Source organism: Acromyrmex echinatior, chromosome 17, assembly GCF_024713525.1.
Source record: "Acromyrmex echinatior isolate Ae372 chromosome 17, ASM2471352v2, whole genome shotgun sequence".
Lineage (NCBI taxonomy): Eukaryota > Metazoa > Arthropoda > Insecta > Hymenoptera > Formicidae > Acromyrmex > Acromyrmex echinatior.
In genome coordinates, this window is record NC_141868.1 from 1,750,731 (window position 1) to 1,773,216 (window position 22,486).

The 22,486-nt window shown below is 31.5% G+C and overlaps 1 protein-coding gene and 1 pseudogene across 2 annotated transcripts in view; both read left to right on the forward strand.

Moving 5' to 3' along the window:
• Positions 1-22,486, forward strand: part of LOC105152105 (small conductance calcium-activated potassium channel) — a 212,826-nt gene that overhangs the window by 146,584 nt on the left and 43,756 nt on the right. The window lies entirely within an intron of this gene.
• On the forward strand, positions 27-21,715 carry LOC147906819 (small conductance calcium-activated potassium channel protein pseudogene; annotated as a pseudogene).

A 22,486-nucleotide genomic window follows, 5' to 3' on the forward strand; every position in this document is an offset into this window, starting at 1 on the left:
GCGCGGGGGCGGCCGGGGCGGCTGCCGGCAGCGGCAGCGCCGGGGGCGCCGGTGCCGGCGAGGACGCCGGCATCGCCCTCGTGGGCGTCCACTCCGAATATCCCCGTTACATGGATGAGCGTATGCTGGCCGGCGGCGGCGGCTCCCTGAAGGGCCAGTCCGGCGGTGGCAGCATCGGGCCCGGGTCCAAGCACAAGCCGAACGTCGGCTACCGGCTCGGCAGGCGGAAGGCCCTCTTCGAGAAGCGCAAGCGCATCAGCGACTATGCCCTCGTCATGGGCATGTTCGGCATCATCATGATGGTCGTCGAAAACGAACTGTCCAGCGCCGGTGTTTACAGCAAGGTAAGCCTCACAATCCATGACCTGTTAGTTGTTCCTCCGAAGATATTTTGCTTGACAGTTTCGCGCGAGAGAGAGAAGCTAAGTAACGTAAACCGCACGGATAAGAGTTAAGCTCCTGAGATGATCGCGGATCCCGCGTGGTATAAATATAGTCGATTTTCCTTCGAGTCTTCTTGACTTTCCCGACATCTCGTTGATCCGATTTTCTAACTTATATAATACGGCGCAATTACAAGACTAGGGATAAACCTCTTATCTCTTGCTTAAGTCTTTGGGACTAAGTTTCTGTAAACTTAGGACGCGCGATTGAAGTTTCGGGATGACAACGTAGAAAAGCGAGAACGATTAATATCGGTTGACATCATTTTCCGATGGAAGCGTATTCGATCAATTTTATCTCGTTCCCGTTGTATATTATGTGTCACGTGTATCGTGAACCTTCGGGATATAATTAATGCAAGGTTTTCCAACCGATAGTGACGCGTTCGCGACTTATATCTTATACATCAAACGTTCAATTAACTCGCACTTGACCCGCTAATAGACTAATCAAACTTTTGCCGGGACCTTCATAAATACGCTTTAGCTTAGGATCGTACGGAGAGTAAACTCATCGACGATTCAGAAGTTAAACACTCGGGAGCATGAGTCACAATCTTGGGAACTCCTCTGGTTCCTGTTTACAAAACATCGCAAACATGGCCATCGTTTGAATAGTTTGTAATAAACTTAACGCCAGTAGACAGAAAGAGTGAGAATCCGCGTGGTTGAATTCAATAATCCAATTAACGAAGCAGTTTTTGAAAAGTACGTGTTGAATTCTCGACGATTCTACCAGTTTTATTAGGTGTTGGAATTAATTCGTAGCGTTTTACAAGTGATGGGAAGTACTTTCATTAATGTATTTTTTAATGCTCATGTGAAATAAATAACATTCTTTCATTAAAAAACGCTACGAATTAATTCCAACACCTAATATATATTTATATAAAGTTTTTATTATTATTATATTCGGAAATTCGATCTAAATATTCGATTGTTGATCGATTGTTAGAAATTGTTAGAAATTGTTGCCGTAAAGTTAATATTTCGACTGATTAAAGAATAAATTTTTCTCTTGTAAAATTCTCGATAAACTACAAACTGCGGAGCATAACGTTGTGGAAACTAAAATTGATGAATGATGGATCGTTGATTGTTTGAAATGAATTATTGTGTTACTCGTAGAGTTAATATTTCAACGGAATGAAAGATAAATCTTCCTCTTTTAAAATTCAAAAAGTTCCGATGAACCACAAATTGCAGAATATGCACTTCGTAGAATCTAAAATTGGTAAATCGGATTAAGAATACATTTTCCTCTTACAAAATTCAGAAAACGAATTTTTCGCTAAACTACAAATTGCAGAATACAGCACTTTGTAGAATCTAAAATTGGTAAATGGCACATAATTGTAATACATTATTGTGTTATTCATGCATTCCAAAAAATATCGTTGTGGATTTAACTCCACGGTATTCATATAATTTCTACCGTATTGGTTAATATTGATCTAATATTGTGTGGATTTAACATAAATTTTATATAATGGTGTTTATATCAACCACATGGTGTGGATATCGGTATTAATATTAACATCAAGGTAGTGGAAATTATATGGACACCGCATGGAGTTCAACCTACACTAATGTTTTTTAAAATATAATTTATAAATTTAAAGTCAATATTTTGATGGATTGAAAAATAAATATTTCTTTTATAAATCTAATTAAATAAGAGAAATCCTACATTTCTTTTAGAAATTCACCAGAATTTTCAATAACCTACAAATCGCAAAACATATACAGAATCTAAAATTAATGAATCATTAATTGTTTGAAATGAGTAATGAATTATTACTGGTAAAATTAATATTTTGACTGAATGAGAGATAAATTTCTCTCTTATACAATTTAAACTAAAATTTTCGATAAACTACAAGTTCCAGAATATAACACTTCGTGGAATCTAAAATTGAATAACGAATTGCGTTAATTGTTTGAAATGAATTATTATTCATAAAATTAATATTTATTATATATAAAGGATAAATTGTACTATTATAAAATTAAAAAACTTAAATACTCAAGAAATTATAAATTATAAAATTTGTAACATTTCGTGTAATTTAAAAATCGAGACAAATGACAAAGTATGTACAAAGGTAATAAAATATGTACTGCAGCAAAATACAAATTATAGTCATATATTTCATTTATCGTAATTTACACATTCTGCATATTTTACGTCATTATTGAATAATAATTAGTCAACATTCGCGCAACAGTTATACTGTTATAACGCGAGGGTAAATAAACCGATGGACGTGAGGGATGATGATTCTTGCAGGGCACCGTGTATACACAGCTAGCAACATTTTAGTAAGTTGGTCGACATTGAAGTACCTATAAATACTGCTCACAGTTTGCACATTCTGCTTATTGCAGTCTATCTTTGCGGGATTCTCTGAATAAATTACTAGTGACTGATAAATGATAAAAGTACACAATCGCGAGAAGGCCAAGGGAAGATTGAGACGGTTCACTGAATATTTATCATCGGTTGGGATGCTCCGCGGCGAAACGTTAATTCATTCGCCATCGATCAGAGCCCTCGAAACCGCGTGAAAAGTGCAGAGTGATGTAGCCACGTTAATATTACAGGGGTTGGTTTGCCCCGAAAAGGGCAAGCCTGCAGTGGGATTTTATGCTTCAAGGAATTTCCGTTCTCTCAAGAATTCAATGCGTCGCGTCCATTTATTTTTACTGCAGTTTCTTTCTCTGTAATATTGAGTGATTATCATGCTGACTAAAGTGCTGAGATTGGATAGAAAGATATTCTTCCCTTATAAAGTGCAAAAGCTACAATTTTCGAAGAATTGCAAATCATGAAATACAGTTCTCCGCAGAATCTCTATGTTGAATTACTAGAAAAAAAGTAGAATTCTAAGAAATCAAGGCTTTCTAAAAATTCGAAGATTTCATTTAAGCTTTCTCTTATTATACATTATTATTATCTCTGCTATACCTATATAATGAGTTGCCATTTCTCGCTTTTAAATTTCCGTGAAAAAATAATGTTGATTCTTAGAAAAAAATTGCTTTGCAAGCGTATCATGTATATGAAAAAACAAAATTTCCGAAACATTTCTTACGGAATCGCAGTGCGGCCAACAGTAGTCTCGATTTCTTTCAGTTTTGAAGAGCTTCGTGCTTGAACGCGCACACGACATGAAATGAGGAACTTTATGTCTGCAAATGTATACACGACATCAGCATTTGCCACTGCTTCGAATAATCCTTGCAGAATGTAGATCGGTTCCAACCCGTCTCCTCCGCGTATCGTTATCCTTTCATGTTCCACCACCCGAAGTCAGCGTTTCACCACGAGGCGAGGATAGAATCAATGCTGTCGGGGTGTTCACGCTGTCACGGATAACAACTCTTTTCTTGTACGACAAGATCCACCATGTGAATCTCAATGATGGATCTTCGTGTTCGTGAACAGTGAGTTCAAAAACTCGAAGATCGAAGAGATATCCGCCCGGGGTAGTCGAAGCTCCGTAAAAGCGAATAATCCCAAAAGGCATCAATATACACTGAGAGGAAACACGATAATGTCAATTGTAAAAATGATAACAATACAAGTTTTATGTTTTATAAAATTAATGTAATAGATTATATAATAGTTGAATGAATTATAAAATAATTTATTTGATTATATACATTAATTCTACATATAACACTTGTGTGGTTGTCATTTTTGTAGCTGTTACTATTACGTCTATTTTTCTGAATTTAAAAAAGAATTTAAAAAAAAATTAAGATAACCATAAAAATAGTAATAAATTATAAATAATTACTTTTCTCGTTTTCTTGTTTTTTTTTTAATCTAAAACATAATGCAGATGAATGTAAATTGCGTTTTTCTGCGCGTTGAATATAAAATTTAAACAAAGTAAAATCTCTCAAAAAAGTCAGAACTTTTAAACTTATGAAGAAGATTCTCTGCAAGAAAATTACGATAGATTAAAAATATTACTTACAGCAAAATATGTTACTTTTCCTTTGTGTTTCATACTAAGAGAAAATCTTTTTATTTCTATAATAACTATAATTACATATTACTATTATGGTTATCACTTATTACTGCAAAATATGATTGGCCATATAGTCAAAAAATGATTAATAAGTTATAATTATAAATTATAGTAATTGCAATCATTTTTATAATTACAATACTGTAATTGTAATCGTTTTCGTTACCAACTATATTTGTTAACAGAAAATATATAAGTAGTTATTATTAACATTCCCATACAGCACACTTTATCCGACAGATATCCTGTACTGAGAGAAATGAGTTCGTTATAGCAAAAAAAAAGGGATGATAAATATAATGGTTTGATAGAAAAATCAGAAAAAGATCAATCGAGTTATTATTTCTTCCACTTCCTTACCTTCTTTTCGTTCTATTACTGCTAAATTTATAGCAATAAGTGACTATTAACTCATTAAATTATTGTATAATATCATTCAAATTGTTCTTATCATCATTATTAATTCATTAATGCACTTGTAATCGTCTCTGTGTACACTGTGGCTGCTGCATTTGCTGGGGCCTCGCCATTTACGCATTGATGCATTTATACTTGTATGCATTTATTCATCTCTCATTATTTTATTTTGTATGGTAAGTCATGTAATTCGTATTGTTAGACTATATTCGTATATTATATCTTCGTAATTTGTTTCATTTTCTTGTGGGCGTAGCAACAGTAATTTCAGCAGTATCTTTCCATTTGTATACTTATAATTTAGCATACTACAAATTCTTTAGATACACAATAAATTTAATTAAATTAAATAATTTCTCATTATTCGTTTATGTAACAAATAATACATGATTTACGATACAAATCAAAATAATCAGTATAGTTAAATAAAAATCTATCAGAAAATAGGTTAAGTTTTATATAAATTGCTTTTATTACTAATAATTAATTGAGCAGACTATAGCAGACTAGCGTTAATCACATCAATATAATTTGTTCTTGTAATGAATTAATAATGATGATAAGAACAATTCGAACGATATTATACAATAATTTAATGAGTTAATCACTAGTTAGTCACTATAAATATGCTATAAATTTAGCAGTAATAGAACGAAAAGAAGGTAAGGAAATGGAAGAACTATTCGTAATAATAATTCGATCGATCCGTTTTCCTATCAAACTATCACAATCAAAGATATATATCACATTTATTATCCCCTTTTTTTGTTATAACAAATTTATATATTTACAAATTATTTGTGAAAAGTACCGATGGCTTAAATTAACAAAATCTTCTCTCTCAACATTCTTAGGACGTTTCTTGAAGGTTTGTGTTGTGTATGGGATTATAATAATAATAACCATAGATAACTATAGTAACATGTAATTATAATCACAAATACAAAATTTTTCTCTCAATATTGATGTTTAAATAATTAGTAGAAATGTGTACATCGCGTATGTAAATTAAAATATGCGGTCTTATCTTATAACTGATTGCAGCGTTTACTATTAGTCACTTCATTCAGGACAGTAGGTCAAATTGATTCACATTACATTGTCGGGTTAATGATTCGAAGTGCTGGTCGTCGCTTTCAGTATTATATAACTATGCCCTATTGAGACTGGTCGGATTGTTGGTCGATAGACCACTTTCAATTTACTATCGAGTGACACAGTGGCTTAGTATTGAGTAATCATGCGTTTTTTGGGACACTCGAAGGGCATATGGGTCGTTTGGGAAATTTCTCCATGTTAGGATACTGAACTTTATTAAAATTCGTCCCGCGTTTGCCCACAACAATTTCAAAACTTATGGACGCTCTGCACGCGGAATTCGAAGATAGTTTGCAGAAAAAGAGAACATTTCTCTACAAGTATATGCCGTATTTTTATCCGCACTGCAGAAAATAACTTTGAGTATAATCATGGATTATATAATGCGGAGAATTAGAGTGTAACTAAAAACAAGTAGCGCTATTAAAAAACAATAGGAGATTACATGCGACAGATTCAGATGCTTGACAAAAGGAAGATAAAGAAACGAGAAAATATTACTTGTTAATGTTTTTATTTTTGCTACTTTAGCTAAAGAACTTCTTTTTAAGTTTCTAAAATTCTAGAATTTTTGACAGATTGTATTATATTAAGTATTACAATCTCTGCAAAAAGACTGATAAAATTGGAAATTTATATTTTTTGTATACAAATGATAAAACAGTTATTAATTTATTTAGCAACATGACAATTATACTATTTAAATGAAAATTTTCTTATTTTATCTTAATTATTTTTCTAAAACATGTTTACTTCTTATTAAAATAATTTTTGATATTCTAATTTGTCACCAAACTGTTTGTATTACTTTCAAATACAACATAAAAAATCCATAATTTTTTCATTTTGTTAAAAAAAATATATGTAATAGAAGATATCCTTAAGAAGTAAATTGGAAAATGTGTAATACGATCGACTCACACAATTTTTCTTTTGTAACATTTAATAATTTAAATAACTTTAATAATATATTTTAGATTTTTTTTTATTATTACTCTATGCATGATTATTCAGTATAAAAAAAAGGATTTATTTCCTAGATATAGAGAATGGGATATATTTCCATGATCTTCTGATCTTCACAAATATTATCGACTAAAAACGCCTCTTTGATGCACCGGATATTCAAGGCAATGACAGACGTGAGCAGTTCCGTATATTCCTTCGGTATCGGAGAATTTGTTCAATAATCACAATTGCGAAGGAGAGGCCGCCTTGACCCGGCCTATTCTTTTATATTATAAACAGAGAAGTTCGTCCCTAGAGTGCTTTCGGTCGAAAGCTCGCAAGTGTCTTTTCGCTTCCTTCCTTGACGTTCGTATTTATTCCGCCCCCCGACGGGAATATTTTTCTCCCGTAAAAATTTCCCTGGGGATTGCCGAATCTCCTTGTTGACTGAGCAATCCACCGCTTGATTCTGTGCCAAGAGCGGAGCGACGGATTAACAATATCGATATTGCAAGCTTGATGGGGGCGCAATCGCTTTCCTCCCACACCACAGAGATCCATTTCAGAATTGCACGTAGTCGTGCGGGATAATCGGGTGGAAGATGTTGTCCTTCAACTAGATTTTACAGGAAGCATTCGGTATTAACCGCATTTTGCAGTGAGAATGCCGGAAATTACAAGTCGGTTGACTTGAATCCGAATCTCTTTCAAGTCTTGATTCTCAGCATCTGTTTGTATTTCCGAGGTTCTCGAACTGGTTTCTTGAACTCGTAGACCCGGAAAGTCCTTAATATCCATTAAACATCAAACTCTTTGCAATTTTACACTTGTAAACCATTTCCTTTATTCTTTTTTATATTCATTGAATTTTTGATACTTTGGGATTCCAAAACATCACACAATTTATTTTTGATTCTCAGGAAAATAAAAATAATTTAGATTTAAATTCATCGTATAGAATTTTGAAATTAAGACATTTTATTTAATACCGTGCATTTTTTATATTTTTATTTTTATTTTTTTATCTTCTTTCTTTTATATTTTAACAACTACTTTTTGACAACTAATTTGACTTTGTAATGTCGAATCTTGGAAGTTCAATAAGAAAATGAAACATAAAGAATGCAATCACAGAGATCAGAAATGCAAGAATTCACATTCGATTGCATTCTTTATGTTTCATTTTCTTATTGAACTTGCAAGATTCGTAGCTTGGAATTTACGAATTTCGGAAGTTTTTGCAGCTTGATTTTTCCAATCTTCTCTTTCGTATGTGAGCAAATGGTGCAGCTAGATTTTACAGTACGAAACATGCAGGTCGCAATGCATGCGAAAGCGTTAGCTATATTCAGCAATTTAAAGATCGTCGAACGATCCTGCGGTTCGTTCGTGAACACGTATCGAATTGCAAATTCGACGAACGTCGAGAAATTTCGTGGCGTCGCAAAGTCGAGTATATCGGTATATACGTTACGCGTTTCGCACTAAAATTCGTATGCGCGGAAGTAACCGGATTATTTTGTTGAAACTGGTCCAAACTTGACCAATTCAATTTATTATTTTCGATAATGCAATTTATTTTTACCTTATGTGTGTATCACATTTAAAAACACTATCGAAAATATAAAAATTCCATGGATTCTTTTATTATTACGTTTGAATAATATGATAGTGTAAATTAAGCACACAATTCTTCGATTGATTTAAAAATTGTTTAATTTTTTTTTGTTTGTCTTTTTGTCTTAATTCTTATAAAAAATTGCGTTATTATACTTATTTGCAAATTTGATGAGGAAGTAACATGAATTAAATTAAATTTTATACATATTCTGATTAAACAATGTTCGTGTAAAAGTTTATTGGATCCATTTATTCGTTTAGAAAATATTGAACTAAAATTCCAGAAAAATAAGGTCATTTTACTTTATGAAACTGAATTATTTGTTGTTTTGTTTTTTTGCAGTTGATTTCAGAATGTAATTCATGAGCTAATATCATCAAAAGTTTATGAATGATGTAGATTGATAGCTTATTTTGGTTGATTGTTTGACTGATATTTTTAGTCGATATTGTATACGTATATATAACCAAATAGTAAACGTATTGCTTTTTTTTACAAGACTGGAAATAAATGTCTGATAATCGGCACTCTGCAGTAATTAAATTTAATACGAAGCTGTGTTTTGAATTAAAAATCCACTGAAACAATAGATAATTTGAAGCATACAGAATAAGTTGAAATTTTTTATTTAAAATTGTAAATTTAAAAAATTGAAGAGTTGTCCACAAGAAACCGAATAAAATTTTTAAAAATCTGAACTAAACACCAAATTGTCTTTTGGTTTTAATTACATCATGAACAATTTTATTCCAGCAAAAATCGAACAGAAAATGGAAAACCTAAATTTAATATTTGCAAAGGATGATTTATTAAAAGCAATTTGTAAAATTTTGTAAGTAAAAAATAAAAAACTTATTGCTTTATACTCTAAATAGTTCAAACAATACTTCCTTCACTGTTATCATTATTAATGTTATAAAAAAATTAAATTAAATAGATAGTAAATATAACATTTTCGCAAAAACCAAACAAATCTGGAAATTTTTAACTTTATTTTTTCATGAGTCCTTAAAATATTAATCAAAGCTTAAAATTTTGTTTATATGTCTTTTATATTATATATCCAGAAAGAAATTATCATATTTATACAATAAATGATTTGAAGACAAGAAATATTTTTATTTGAAGAAAAAAAAATTAACTTTTTAGACTTGTTTGCACACGGAAAGATTTTGCTAAAGTATCTGAAAATTTAATTACATACGAAGGTAATTTTGTTTGGATTAAAATAATTATGTAGAACGCTTAAAGTTGTTAGAACTTTCTGCAGCATTGTCATTAACGTTTAAACGTTTTACATAATTATTTTAATGATTCAACAAAATTATTTTTAAATTTGTATTTAGCTAAATTTTAGAGACACTTCAGCAAAATCGTTTTATGATTTATAAACTTTTCAATTGTTGAATATTTATTCTCCTTTCAAATATTCTTTATTTCATATTTTTCGAGATCTAATAGAAAATTATTTGATTTAATCGAAAGTTGCGAAATTGTAAAATTTATTATCTCAGATTTGTCGAGGAAAATGTCAAAATTTAATCTTTAAAAAGTGTCCTCTTCTTTCATGCTCTTTCACTACCGTTCCTCATCCAAAGAACTCCAAGACGCGAATTAAGCTGTAACACGCATCAATCTTCAGTTTATTAGAAATTAATGAGGGGATTACGCGATATTTCAATTAGGACTACTTCCAAGACTTTTCCTTCACTAAAACTTTTTATATCTCGCGCAGATGACAGTTAACAAGTGCTTGCAATTATATAAATATAAACGGGCTCGTGTCGTCTTTCTCCTCCTCCACTTCCTCCATCGTGGATGACAGATCGATCATAGCGACAGCAGCGGTGAGAAATGATAAATTGCACCATCACGTTGTCTCCGGAATCCCCGAACGACCTCGATGACGCGAAGACTTTGACGGAGTGGAGGAAGAAGATGGCAATTATGCGACTGCAAGGGCCAATGTTATTACAAAGTGGAACCGTGACGAGACGAAGGCAGATTGTCAGGGAAGCCCCGACAAGTCAGAATGGAAAGACGAGAATTAACTGGAGTTTCGCCACATCGACGACGACGAAGGAAAGAAATATCTACCGCTAAACCAAGTCAAGTTGAAGGGATGAGCGAGATGCAGCGATTTCGCATCGTTCATCACGTCTCATCTACTAGTCCTATTTTCGTCATCTGGCGCTAAACGATCATGCTATAGCTATCGCCGCATCGTTTATCATTCCTGATTTTTGCACTCTACGATATTGTTTAGAATACTCGCAATACAGAATGGCTTGAGTTTCTCGTATCTTGAAATACGAGAGTTTGTAACTTCGAACATACATCTCGTTTCATTAACTAACGACGAAAGACCTCACTCAATCTTCTGACAGATGACGAGAGAAGAGGAATTACTAAAGTTCTTGAAAAAAAAAATAGGTTGGAAGAGAATTGTGCGCGATTTATGTGTTAAAATAAAGAATAGCGAACGATCAAAAATTTCAGCTCAGTCGTTTAACGCCACAGCATCTCTTTTTTCCTCGGGACGCGCTATTAAGGGTTTACGACGTGGTCCTAATGCCTGATGGAGGGTTTTGTGCACCTTCTTTTTTCGTCCATGACCTTCTAGCCTGGCTTCGTGTGTTATGCAAGGATTAGACTCCCTCTCCGTATCGCCATCACGAGAAAACGGGTCGAAGTACCTTTATCGCGGTGGATTAACGAATGGATCCACCATGTCACTTTTGCCGACCCCTTGCTAGTGATTCTGTCGAGTTTACCGATACGCTTTACGTACGATCTGCAAATCGCACTGCGTTAATTCCACCAAGATTATCCCTTACGAAAAAATACACCGAACTAAGTATTGGCAATCCGAAATAACACTCAAATTAGGTGTTAATCCTCAAGATGGAGGTTTATTTGGAAGTTAACACTCAATTTAAGTGTCATTTCGAAATGCTAACGTCTAGTTCGGTATATTTTTTTTCGTAATATCTATATCACAAATAAAATCCTAGCTTTTTGTACAGCGATTAATACAAGATTTCAAATCACAAGTTATTATTATAATTTCCAAATATCAAGGGCTGCGTTCCGTTATTCACGGCAAGTACTAAAAATCTACAGTTGACGTTACGTATACCATAGAATATAGATTTTCAGTATCTCACAATGAGATCGGAGAACCTTCAAAGTTTTAAAGATTCCGATAATTGTAAGTTTCTCGGAGCTACACAAATGCGTATCTTGACTCCGAAATTTGCCAACCACAAATTTTATGATTTATATTTCTAAAGACTGAATTTCCGGAAATTATTCGATTCGAAAACAAATAATAGCTATTATTCATAAATGTTAAAACGAAGAATGAAGATATTTACAGTTAAAAATTGCAGTTAAAAATTTTTTATACAGAAGGTTACATACAGAGTGTTTATTAAATACTTTCTAATATTTTAGAAGTTGATTTTTAAAATTATTGTAGAAACATTCGTATGAACATATAATATCTCTCTCTCTCTCTCTCTCTCTCTCTCTCTCTCTCTCTCTCTCTCTCTCTCTTAAATGTTTCAGAGAATATCAAGCCATTACAAACTTTATGAAATTATCTTTTTTTTTCTTATACCAAGAATAGTCATATTTTTATTTAAACGATTTGGAATGTCTTTTTATACTAAATGAAAATCATTATTATTAATAGTATATGTATTGTATATTCTTGATTCTTTTCCAATTTATTAATATTCGAAAACATTATAAATAAATGAATTTAATTACAATTTTCTATAGAAGTAGTAAAGAATGTAGTAGAAATCAAATAAATATAAAATGGAATAAACACGTTAAGTAACTTATTATAATAGTATTTCTAAAAAAAATTAAGATTTTAATATAATACCTTTTTATTACGAACAGCATTGCATATTTAAAGATAAAGAATAGTTATTTAAAAAAGAAAATATGTTAAATCATGTCCATACAAAACAATATTTTACAGCAATTTATATTTTCTCGCCGCTGGACTGTAAAAATACCCCAGGTAACTATTTCTAGTTTAATAGCTTTTAAACGAAAAAAGATTTCTTTTTTGAACTTGGATCAGTGAATAGGCAGAGTATATGTGTTATCTATCCATTTTTCATTTATATCTTTATAAAAAGTCAATAGCATAAAAATTGCACTTAGATATAGTACATAACTGCTTCGAAATATACCAATGGACGAAGTCGAATTTTTGCTGATTTTTATTATTTTAGTACAATATACTCTCTTTAAAAATTTATTTCTTTCAAATCTTTTTTCATTGAAGAGTAAAAAAAAATTATTATTTTATGGAATTTTTAATATAATACCGTCACGAAAAGAATGGAAAAATGGATTTTGCTGAAGTATAAAAATCAGGCAATAAAAAAAGATATGAAAATAATTATGTTGAACTATCAAAATAATTGTAGAAACATAATAATAATAATGCAAAAAGCTTCCACATTCTAATGACTAACTTAAAAATCCAGTATAATTATTTAGATATGCAACATAATTATTTTCTGTATCTGACCTCATTTTTACATATTTCAGCAAAATCTTTCTTTCTGTATTGTATCTCCGAAATAATGCCTTTAAAATTATATGCTTACAAACCGTTTTTCACAAAATGATTTCAAAAATCAATCATATAAAATCTGTCTCGCTATAGTTGATTAATTTTTATGACAAGAGATTAAAGAGTATTAAAGAAGTAGAATTTTAATGTGTGATATGCTAATATTACTGAAGAAGGTTTGAATTGGAATCGAAACGTCCACATAGAGAGAATATAGCAGTTTTACATTTATATTAAAAGAAATTTATATATTTCTGTAATTGCGCTTTGATTGTAGCGCCAATTCCTACTAACGGCCTTTGTTTATAGGTATATTGTTTAATTTTTCTCTCTTAATCTAATAATCTAAAAATCTAATCTTAAAAGTCAAATCAACTCTTAAAATATGGAACAATGTTTAAAAATACTCCGTATAGAATATTGAAAAATATTGAAAATTTTCTTTTAATAATTTTGTTTTCTAACACTGATTTGCACATATACATACGTCTACGCTACGTTATATTTTTCCATTAGCCATGAAGCGTTTCTCTTAACCTCGTAAAGTCGTCGTTCAGTCACCATCTTAGTTTCTTGGCATGGTTCCTAAGTCAAAAGAAAGGAAGTATAATTTAAGAGTGAGTGCTTTACGATCCGGAAAAGAGATTTCCCGGTGAAGCCTGTGGAAAATTTCTGGACAATTCAACCGGCGCGCATGTCTTCGCGCTCCGCGAGGGATTAAGTTTCTGTAATCGAGCTTTTTGTGCGACGATAAGTTCCGCGAACCAGCAAAATCCAGCGAAAAAACCGTCTTTTAAGTTTCCTGTTCTCAGTGCATCTTTACTATCTCACTCCGAAACCGCGAACAGACTTTCCTCTCGGCGAAACGAAAGTATACCGCCGGGAGGTGTCGCAAAATAAACGACACTTGAAGCGTAAAACGGTGGCGGAATTAATGGCAGAGCGGCGTATTTATTTTGCGCAAAAGCGAATTTTTACGATAGAAGACGTTTAATCTTAAACGTTTAAAGTTTAAACTTTAAAAGTATAATATTTTTAAATTAATGAGTATTTCATAATAATGAAAAATATTATATTAATCTCAGATTAATGTCTAAAAAAAATTATTATCATACTTTAAGTAGGAAATATTTATTTAAAATTATTACAGTCTATTTTCTATTATTTTTTACGAATATTACATGAATGTAATATGTTATTATATTGTTGAAATATTATTCTTGTAATACGATATGCTTTTTGCAACTGGTTTTATTAATTAATATTAATGATTGTATGCTGCCGTCATGAATTCTTACTATGAATTCATGTTAATGACTTATGAAGTATAAAGTTTCAGTATGAAGCCTTCCGTTCCTCATCCATTTTCTGACAATCTACTCTGGTACTATTCATTATCATATTGTATACTGTTTCTCTCTCTCTCTCTCTTTCTCTCTCTCTCTCTCTCTCTCTCTCTCTTCTCCATATTATTTTATTATTATATCATGTTACAATTTTCTTACCTTCTTAACTTAGAACTTCTATAGAGAAGAAAATATAGTTACTTTAACGTAACTATGAATTATTTTATATTTTACGCATTTTACACTATTTGAAGAATGTTTAGTAATTTTTTTACTTAAAACAATAATTTGGACACAACAATCATTCAAAATCGTTGGAGTTATTTGAATCTCATGTGACCATTATGATACTTTACTGAAGTGTGACTGTTGAGGGTTAAAAGTCTTTTATAAGTAATGTTTTATAAGTAATGTACGATGTTTTTTCGCGCAAACCGTTTTATATAACAATTTAATATTATCAGTAATCTATAGCAAAAAGAAGAGAATGCTCTACAATATTAACAATAAATTATTGTACTTTAGCTTTTTGGCAATCAACGTATAATAACTGGCCCTGGCCTGTCTCCCTTACCTATCAACCATTCTCATTTATTTATTTGTCATTTCTTATTTTTACTTGAAATCCACCAATACTCGCAAATCTCTTGAAATCATGCAATCACTGTCTCTTTGCCTTCACGTAAATTGTAACAAATATTGCGTCGCTCAACGAATCCAAATGAAATTTCCTATAAATGAAATCTCGCGACGAAATTTCATCCCCCGCTCTAGCTCGATCGTCCCGAGAGTGCGAATAATTATTTTTCACCCTCAAGGGCAGTTTGTTGGCAATTCCCCTATCCAGGCGAGCTTTGATGTCAAAAGAATATCTCTCGTGTGATACAATCCGCTCTCTAATGAAGATTAATTTTCTATATTTAATCTTTTCTTTTTTGCATTTAAGAGTATTTCGAAAATTTGTGAAATCTTGTCTATTCTTGACAAAAAAAAAGGATTAGTGTACCATGAGAAATTTTAAAGAAATTAAATTAAATTGAAAATTTAAATATTAGATTTTGTGATGACATTCTGTATTGTGATGTATTGTATTATGATAATCTTTGCAGGAGATTTTTTTCATATCTCGATTTTCAAACGTTTGTTTTTTTTTTCTTAGAATTTTATATTTGCCAAGTCTAAAGTTTTTGAACTTTTAAAATCAGAGATTTTCCAAATCTACCTTTTGAAATTTTTTTCTTTAACCTTATAATTCTAAACATCTGATTTTTCTTGTAATCATGTATTATATAATATAGATCAAACGTCCTCAGAGACTTCGATTTTTTTCATACACTTAAATTTTAAAGCTACAAATGATTTTTGTACCTCAAATTTAAACAGGCTTTGGCTACCTTGATCCTCAAGTTTACTTTCTTAGAATTTCAGATTTGCCAAAGCTAGAGTTTATAAAACTTTAAAATCAAAGATTTTTAAACTCTATTTTCGAGAACTTTTCTTTAAGTTTTAACCACAACTTGATCTTTCTTGTATTCTAGTAGGATCAAACACATAGTCTTCTCAAATACTTTGATTTTTCCCACGTTTTCAACTATCGAAACTATGTAGTTTTGATTTCATATTCGAACAGACCGATTTTATTTCCGATTATCTTCAAAGGTTTGCATTTATCAAACTCGGATTTACCTTTAGTCTGAAACTTTAAAATCAGAGTCTAAAACTTTAGAATCAGAGATTTTCAATATCTATCTGTCAAAATCTTTTCTTTCGACTTTATAATTCCAAACACTTGATTTTTCTTCTATTATGCGTTTAAGATCAAACATGTTCTGAAATACTTTGATTCTTTCTATACTTTTAAGCTTTCAATTTTATACAGCTTTCATATATCGGATGTTAATTGATCGGCCTAGATTATCTCGAGCAAATAAAATTCCACACTTTTCCCGTCAGTTTTCGAACTTTTAGATTTTCGATTTACGAATTTCCACTTGCAAAATCTTCAATCTGACACTTCCGTCAGAGCTTTATTTTGTCCATCAATTAGACACGAGTCGCGGAGAGCTTGAATAATTATTTTTTACCTCAAAAGAGCAGTCAATTCTTTACCTACACACTTTCTCTTTTCCTTTGTTGATACTCTTCTCCTTTGATATCGAAGAAACATTTTTCCTATAGCGGATTAATTTTTCAAGTGCGCCGGAACATCGCGGGTTCACTCAAGTCCCCCGTGTTATTTTTCCTTGTCAGACTTCTTCACAAAAAAACGCTCCGTATCACGCGGAGGAGGCTGAGCGATGATCGCTTTATAATCAAGGCGAGAGTGTATTTCGTGTGACGTATTGTTACAAGCTACTGCAAAGAAGTGAAAATCCTATCTGTCACTTTCTGTTAGTTGCCGCGAAGATTATAGGAAAGAGCATTAAATGATTTAAAAAATCAATTTCCATTTCTGTTGATTCGTAATTTTTACAACTCGTGAATTAATTCCGTTAATTAAGTTATAATATTTGATGGGAAATCGAGATTTGTGATTAAAGATGTATTTTAAACATTTTTTTTTTAATAGAAATGTATGTGAGAATAGTTTGAAAAGATTAATAGTTTTCTAATATTGTATTTGGAAGTAATACAAAAAGTTTAACTTCGATTTAGAACCTGGATAAAAAATTATTTCAATAAGAAGTAGACATGTTTTTAAACAATATTTAAGATAAAAAGGATATATAAGGAAGAAAATGAAAAAGTTTTTATTTAAATTCTAAAATTGTATTGTTAAATTTAAATATTGACTTTATTGAACTGTTTAACATGTACATAATATTTATTTTTATACAGAAATTATAAATTTCCAATTGCAGTTACCTTTTGCAAAAATTATACACCTAATACATCCTTAAGAAAGTTCTCTAGCTTAAAGAAAAGAAAGGACTCACTTGACTTCTTATATCTTTTAACATTGAAGTTTTTGTAGTCATTGTCATCTTTTAAATACAATAATAAATAATGAATAAAATGTAAAGCAATACCAAAAAGAAAGTACAATAACTAGAAGTGTCAAAAGAAACGTTGATTTATTTTCCGTGACATCGATTAATCGATTAATCATTAAGGTTATCGCAATAAATAATCTAAAAAAAATATAATTTATGAATATTTACGTCTGTCTAAGGTCCTCTCGTTCAACCAAATCTTAATGAATAAATTATATAATAATGCGCTATTTATACTTAATTCTTCATAAATCTAGTTTTTCACAATTTTTACGTTTTATTTGCGATAAAATTATTTAAACTTTCTCTTTCATAAAAAATTCAATGTCCATTTGAGAGAGTTATTTAAAAAAAATTTTACTATCAAAATATTTAAAAAAATGTTTTGAATGTCTACATATTAATTATAAACTTATTTTCCTAATTTGATCAATTTCTTGTGTTATGTGAAAAGATTGAAAAACATCCTTAAAAGAAAGTTATTGATAACGTTACATTTTTATTGAGAAAGGATTTCACTGCCCCTGAAATTTACATGATTCATACTTCTATTGATGAAATATTTTATATCGCGCGCATGCATATTTTGTGGAAAGCAATTTTCAACTGTAGTTGATTTTTATTTCCAAAGCCGGAGCGCACGTGCATCGAATGAGTATCCAACATCAGCTAAACGCAACCCAAATCCAAAATAACTGACTATAAATAACCGTTCATGTAGTAAATCGGCGTACGAGAGATCAAAACACGCGGGGAATTGAAGATCCCATCGCGCCAGTAGGTTTTATTGGTGGAATTATAAAAAGCGTCGATTGTATAATTTTGACGCGTTCGTAAAGTTCAAGTTCAATGCCACGAACATTTTTTTCCGTCCGTGGGACGTGAGATATTTCATAACTTTTCCTTGAACTTTTCTATCCCTCCATTTCTGCGCTTTAAAAAAATATCGGTGTGAATTTAACACCAGACGGTGTCTATATAATTCTCTATGTTGGTATTAGAATTAACCAGCATAGATTTATAATATTTATGTTAACACCAGTGTAGGTTTAACCTTTACCTTTGAGTAGGTAGGTTGGCTATAACAGTACTTTATACGCATAGTTATCTTAGAAACTTTGCTCTGGAAAACGAAAATAAAAAGAATTGCTAAAAGTCTTAAAGTTAATTATTTTTACTCCTTTTTTATTCCTTTGTTTTATAAAAATATAAATAATATAAATTTATTACATATGTTAAAATATGCTATTAAATCCACACCGATATTTTTTAGAATGTGAAAAATTCTTTAAAAAATTTAGATTATTCTTGTCGTTGCTATTCGTTGAATTTCAAAAATCTCTAACCTTGAGATCTTATAGTGATAATTTTAAATACACATAATCGAAGATTTTATAAGCATTTATCTGACTCTTGGAAACATCATCAATACAGTAGAATAAAATTTTTCTATTTTTTTTTTTTCAATTTGTTTCAATTTTTATACAAATATCTTTTAAAATAATCCGATTGACGTAGCAGAACGATTTAACATTCGGTCACGTTCACCTTTCCCTTTTTATCATCTTTTTCTCCCTGCTGAGCCAGATACGCCGGACACGTTTATGGATTTCATCAAGTTCGGGAGTTCGCACGCCTTCCACGAGGTGTATATTTTTGTTCTGTCAAGGACAGAGAAGTCCGTCCGTCGAAACTCACGGCATCTTGACACGCGGCCGTTGTCTTAACGCTTGAGTTCTCTTTTTTTTTCCCGATGAACAAAAAACGGCAAAGTGGTTTTTGCTAATTTCACAGGGTGTGATCGCACAAACGACGGCGTCGTTGCGTCGCCTCATATCCTCGCTCGGAAGCACGAATGTGCGCACGAATAGATCATGCCGTCGCTATAGAAACCTTCTGAACGCGCATCCCCAGCATTCGACGAATGTTTATATCCCGCGAGTTCCATGTTATTACGTAGATATTAACAGCGCGCCATACTGGCGAATCTCGCGGGGGTGGATCTCGAATATCGTCCATCCGTTTTATAAAAAGCTATTGAAACACTAATACAGGTTAAATGAAAAAGTAATACATCTGATACATTACGTTTGATTACAAAGTAACATATATATATTTGCAATGTAAAAGATTTTATATACATAATGTTGTGCAATGAATGTGAATTCAGCAATATTAATAAAACAATAAAATAATCTGACAATGAAACGTGCGTATATAATGCTTAATTAACAAAAAATAATTTAATATGGTAAAGGTCAAAGTTGAATGTTTTAAATAATACATTATATATTCTTATATTAAATTCATTTATTCCGGATATGATTGCGAGCCGATAACTTTCGGTTTCAACACAATCATTCTGAAACGCTAACAATCTCACAAAAATAAATTAAAGTAGAAAGAAAGTAAGAAATTTATTGTGAAAAATATTATCTTACCAACTTTGACCAAGCATGGCTTTCTTTATCGTATTTGATGTATTCATATATACGAATGTTTAAAATTCTTAAAAAAATAATTTATTTAGAAAGAAACAAGGATGTTGATATTAGGTATAGGAAAGAAAAGAAAAAATATCCTGCGTTTGCAATTTGAGTCTTTTTTATCCAGTTCAAGATTTTTATTGTTCTAAAAAATATACAAATTTAGGTTACTTTTAAACATTTTATTATAAAATTTTTTATATAAAATTAGTTTTTTAACTATAATTATTTTATCATACAAATATAGTTACAAATATCAAACAAATATCTTCTCTCAGTGTGTCTATTGGATAATAATTGAAAGGTTGAATAATTGGACGCCATAAAATTCTCAACGACTGAAGAACTGTCTTAGAAATTATGGAAAATCGAAGAAAAGATATCGATGAAACTTTTCTATATTGCGAGATGTTTTATTAAAAAGGAAAGACAGACAGAAGAGGGATATACATAACCGCCGTCGGCCATTTCCGTATAAATGCCGACGCTGGAAACGGAAGCTAATATAATCAACGTCGGGACGAATATATGGCAGTCTGAATGCATTCGAGCCAGAACAACATCGGGAGAAGCCCGATGATGCGAAACAAAGAGAAGTCGCCGATCGCCAAAAGGGAAATGGGGGATGGTGGTTTGGCACGATTCTCCGTATTGTCCTGATCGATGATATCTCTGATCCTTTACAGAGATGATTATCCGCTTAAAATTTCATGGAGGTCTATTTTCGCCAGCATGGAAACATTTCGTATTCAGAGGGGGAAGAAAGAGACACTTCGCAACTTCGGGAGGGATGAGCGAGGGTGTATTATTTCTCATTATACACAAGAATTATAAACTTTTGTGTCGTACTTGTCAAGTTTCTCCTCCACAGAATTCACCCTCCTCATTTTTTTTTCCAGCGGCTCAGCCTACAATCGAAATTCCCGGTTTGTTTCTCGAAAGTTTGAACTGAAATTAGGAAAACTGATATTTATATCCATTTGAAAAGTTTGTCGCTTTTAATTATAGCATCTACTGGCACCGTAGATTTCCAGACGAATCGATATGTTCATTTCAGTTTGTATAAGTTGCGATATATAAAACCTCAATGATCATTTTGGAAATCGTTATTTTTTGCTGAGAAATTTTTAATATCTTTACTTCAAACTTTTAATAGAAAGGATATTTTAAATATCAATCAAAAATGAAAATTAGCTAGAAAAGTCAATTATCTTAATTAATATCAACTAAAAAATTTTTGTCATAAATGCACTCTTAAACTAACTGCAAAAAATAAATAATTTGGCTTATAATAATTTTATGCAGCAAAATGATTATTTTTACTACAGTTTTAGGTAAATAAATAATTTTTAAACGAATAAATGGTAAGTTCCAATGAAATTTTTGAAATGAAATTTCCAATGAAATAATTGCACTCAAATTGTATACAGATGTTTAACATAATAATAGAATGATCTATGAAATTCTTATATTTTTGATACTGCTTTGAGATGCGACATATATATCCTTAATTATCAGACATTTATAACTCCAAAAAAATATCGTAAAAGCTTTGAAAAGACGCCTCTCTCAGACGCTTTTTTATATGTCTTGACCTTTTTAAAGTTTCCCTACAAAACTCCTATGTCTCTACAACTCTTTTTATACCTTCGGATATTTTTTGTCTTTTGTAATGACACGCATGGCGTGTTCTTGACATAAACAAATGAAAAATAAAAGAAAATTAGATAAAAAAAAGAAAATAAATAAAACAGAAAAGTCTTTCTAAAGATATCCCATGTAAAGATATTCCCTCTTCCTCTCTATTCCCGACGAGAGACGCATAAATTCTGTATTATTCTAGACACATCGGGAGAGCTATAATCGTTTTTCGAACAGAAATGCCGGCAGTTTTCCGCGGCAGGGAAATCGGCCTCGTAGATGCAATCGCATTAATTCATGGATCACAGCTTCTATAATCCTTCCCCGCAATCCTTTCTTCGCCTCGTATCGATACGAGCTTTTGTGGAAACGGATTTCGTAAATTTATTACATCGCAAAATCCCGATATATCCACCCATATGGACACTGTAAGCTTACCTGTTTTCATCTTTAAGAGGATGATAACCGATAATTGGACCGTTTCGTCAAAATCCATTTCACGGTCTAACCAATCGTTTTTTAGATAAATGATGGGATCTCTGAAGCATCAGCATTATAATTGCTCAGCAAACAAGTTAACGTTATTTGTCATCTTTTGACGTGAAAATAACATCTTTGGCATTTTGACATTAAATTGTCGACAAATACGTCAGCTTGTTTTCTGGGTGATAGTTATCAATATCGTTATTTCCGTGTTGTATTTGAGAATCCGCGTAATTCTCCAATAAAATATTTCCAAAAAAACTTTACTGTCCTCAGATTTTTCAAATTTACACAAATGATCTGTGCCAATCACTTTAACATTTTGATTGCCATGTCATTGGTATGTAGGTAACCCATGAGTTTATGCAAA